The 3,567-nt window shown below is 35.9% G+C and overlaps 1 long non-coding RNA gene across 1 annotated transcript; it reads left to right on the top strand.

The window, feature by feature from the left end:
- The first annotated feature begins 402 nt into the window (after positions 1 to 402).
- Positions 403 to 2,551, top strand: LOC149958610 (uncharacterized). Its single transcript, XR_016478319.1, has 3 exons — positions 403 to 599; positions 1,418 to 1,562; positions 2,276 to 2,551. It is a non-coding gene; the product is annotated as an uncharacterized LOC149958610 (long non-coding RNA).
- The last annotated feature ends 1,016 nt before the right edge of the window (positions 2,552 to 3,567 follow it).

The raw sequence follows: 3,567 nt of genomic DNA, 5'->3' as shown, positions 1-3,567 counted from the left end.
ATCTTGTCCCAACTAAGTGGGGACGAGACAGCTAAGAGGCGGCTACAGATGTTTCACCCTCTCAACAGCGCTCCAAGTGGCAAAACACTTCGTAGACCCACCGAATATTGTCTTCAATTATCGTCAGTTGTTCAAACGGTTCCTTTTACTCCGAATAAATTAAATTGGCGGAAATAATGCGGACGACACGATTGTAGTTTTACTCTTGATGCGAAATTAATATTCAAGTTAATTAACTCGTAATTGTTTGGTTTGAATACAACGATAAAGTTTCCAAAAAGAGAAACGATCCATTCAAAGCGTGAACAATTCGCCCTCAACGTGCAGTACGTAAATTAACGAGTACAGATATTATCAATTGTTTCAAAATAAGCAACGTTTTAAACTCAATTGGTCCCAAAATAATATATCCCTAAATTCGTAAAAATGCATGAGAATGATAAAATAAAATAGCGAGTGAGGTGTCACTACAGTTCCTCAGTGCCATATAATTCGAGTCGTGTGGTCAACAGGCTCCAGACAATCAGTACGCAACCAAGCTACGACAACTCAGAATCTCCGATATTTTTCAAGTGTTCCTCCGTTCGAGATTACGGTTCGTAAGTACCCAATTTCAAACGTTTTCTTTTCACGGCATTAAATAATTTATTTTGGATAATTATTTACAAATTTACCAGCTTGCTCTAGAAACGACACACGCAGTGCAACACCAAATTTTAGTCGGGAGAAAGAATAGTTTAATAAGGGAATTCTTAGCTAATTAGCTCTCGGAAACATACAATCTACTGCCGCCAGAACCGTCCCTTGGGTAAGGCGAGAGGGGCAGGGGCCCAGGGCACCAAAATGTTAGGGGCGCAAAATCGATGATTTTCATTTAAATTAGATATTGAAAATTTAAAAATTTCTACTTAAGGTTCTGGGGGCGCCATTTTGGTTTTTGGCCCAGGGCGGCATTTGGACTAGGTACGGCTCTGACTGCCGCTACGAAATAACGTATCGATTAGAATTAGGTAGGTCAAAAAATTTCAATCCACGGATTTGGTTTGCTTGAAAGAAACCAATTAACCCACTAATATAAAAATATCAAAACATTCCCACCAACAAAGTCTGTTATTGAAGATAGAGTGCAGTTCAATTACTGATATACGGATAATTAGTTTTACTTACAAGGAGACATCCCGAAGTGTAACCCACCGATTTTGTTCAAACTCGAGGGATTGGTAGACCTTCATGTATCATAAAAAACCCTAAAGGAAATTTATTCAATGGGCAACCGTTTTGCCATGGCAACGAAGAATGTTTTTGACAACACAAAATATTAAATTTTCCCATTGAAAATATCCTTTAAATTTAAGTTTATCATTTTCCACCTGTCACTACAACAGTCATTTAAAGACATTTCATTTCGTTTGCATAGGATAACGTAGATTGGAAATTTGGCATAAGCAACGAATCGATACTGGCTAATTACGTGGTGGCTCGTTATCACTGTAATCTCAGTCACCGCTGAAAAATGGTCTCTACCCGATGCACATGGAAAAACAGCGAGATTATTGGCAAAGGTAAGTAACTTATCTTTTGTTTTGGCTCAACATTTATTTTCAAATTCAACTAATTACCATTATTACTTACTTACTTATGTACGTTTAAGTCGCGTTAGATAGACTGAAAAGTTTTTCGCCAATTATCGTTAGCTTGGAGCGCTGTTTTGTATATTTTTGATATTTAACTTAACTTTCAGTGTGTGCATTACGTATTCCCAAATATATGTTGTTTTGCACGATAGGTAGCGCCTTTTAAAATAAATTTTAGGTTCGTGGGAAATTGTCACAGGTGGCGTTTCGGGGCTACAATTTCGGTGACTGCGTGATGGAAGGAAATTTGAATACTCAAGAACTCCCTATTGCTTGTGATAAAGTGGACAAATAAGATACCGGGCCCGAGTGTAGTTTTAGGGGGCTTGATTCTTTCTGGGAGCGCCGCGGGTGTCCGAAATTGAAATGATTTCTACCCAAATGTTAAACACGCATGCTAAGTTAGTGAAAGACCTTAGACGTAATTCCTTTTCTTACGTCCTTCGAAATTTGAGTCGAAACGTTTCGCTTTTATCTCGGTAGGAGCGCTGGTTAGCGATGCAAATCCAAGTCTAGGGCTTTTTGCTTCCGATTGGAGTTTAACAGTTTATTATAAAAAAACCAGAAATGAAGAAAACTATATTTAAAAAGAGGGAACACTTAACGACCATTAATCACGAACACTTTTAAAATTTGTTTAGAGTGCGTAGGAATGGGCGACTGCAAGGATGGGAATAATTCGGAACTTACCTGCTTCTGTAAGACAATGGACGGGAACAAAAAGGAATGCCAGTGCCGATTCAGAAGCATCGACAGTGATGCCGCAATAGTGGCGAAGCGAATCCGGTACGAGGAATAGTGCCTCGTTGTGCATCCACCAAAACGGGCCATTTAGTGCATATTGTCCTTGTTCTCTATAAAGAAATGATATTATTGTACATTTTTCTTTAAATGAAATTAAAGTACACCAAACAAAATTCGCATTTTTTAATTTTTTAGTAAAACGTTTTTTTTGGTTTAAAAATAGAGTAGGGTCTTATTTTAACATAAAGTTGCATATGTATGTTAACGAAATACTTCGGCCCCATTTTTTTGTTAGATGCGACTGAAACTTTTATTTATATTTAGAATTTAAATGGGATATTTTACAAAACAAAATAAATAAAAAGAGAACCTTTTAAAAATAACATACTAGCATGAATAACACAAATAAAATGGGAACAAAAATAAGAGAAAGTTAATATTTTTTATAAAAACATTTTATAATTGTTATAGTGTGGTTTATCTATCACGGTAAGAAAATTAAAAGATATCTATATTGACTGTCTGTAGTTTTAGATTTATATAATATAGGCAAATATTTGAATTATTATATTCACTCTTTGCATGTTGTAATTAAATAAGATAAAAAAGACTGCATTCCATCTTAGACCACCTTTGGTTGTGTTCTTTCGATAATGCCATTTGCATTGGCCCATTATTTATAACCGGCAACATTTAGGTAACTTTGTAGTGTAATGCATTCCAAGAAAATTTCTTTTAAATTTAAACTTAAATGTATGACTTTTAAATGCAAAAAAGGGGATTCACGTTTTTGTTGGAGATATATTTTAAAATAATGGGAACGCAATATATTTCACTGACTTGTGAACGTGTCTTGTAATTAATTCTCCATAAAATTATAGATCACAGAAATATTTCTTTCTTGGTTCTTGTAGTGCTCTTTTTAAGTGACTCATGTTAGGAAAATATTTATAAATACTTATAGCCAAAGCAAAAACCAACAACACAAATGATCTCATACTAAGCCACTAACTTATAAAAACACACGCATAATAATGTTTTCGCTCACGCGAGTAGACGAGATAGATCTTGACAGATTTGAGATTTACTCCGGCGCTTAGATGGCGCTTCCGTCCGCACAAAAAAAAACCAAAATCTCTCCGCCGTTTCCTTCTTGCCCGGCTAATTGGGGCACGCAGACTGACGGGAA

Source organism: Leiobunum rupestre, chromosome 2, assembly GCF_980474605.1.
Source record: "Leiobunum rupestre chromosome 2, qqLeiRupe1.1.hap1, whole genome shotgun sequence".
In the NCBI taxonomy this organism is placed as follows: domain Eukaryota; kingdom Metazoa; phylum Arthropoda; class Arachnida; order Opiliones; family Sclerosomatidae; genus Leiobunum; species Leiobunum rupestre.
The sequence above is the reverse complement of the archived record's forward strand: the minus strand, read 5'-3'. Positions and strand labels throughout refer to the sequence as shown.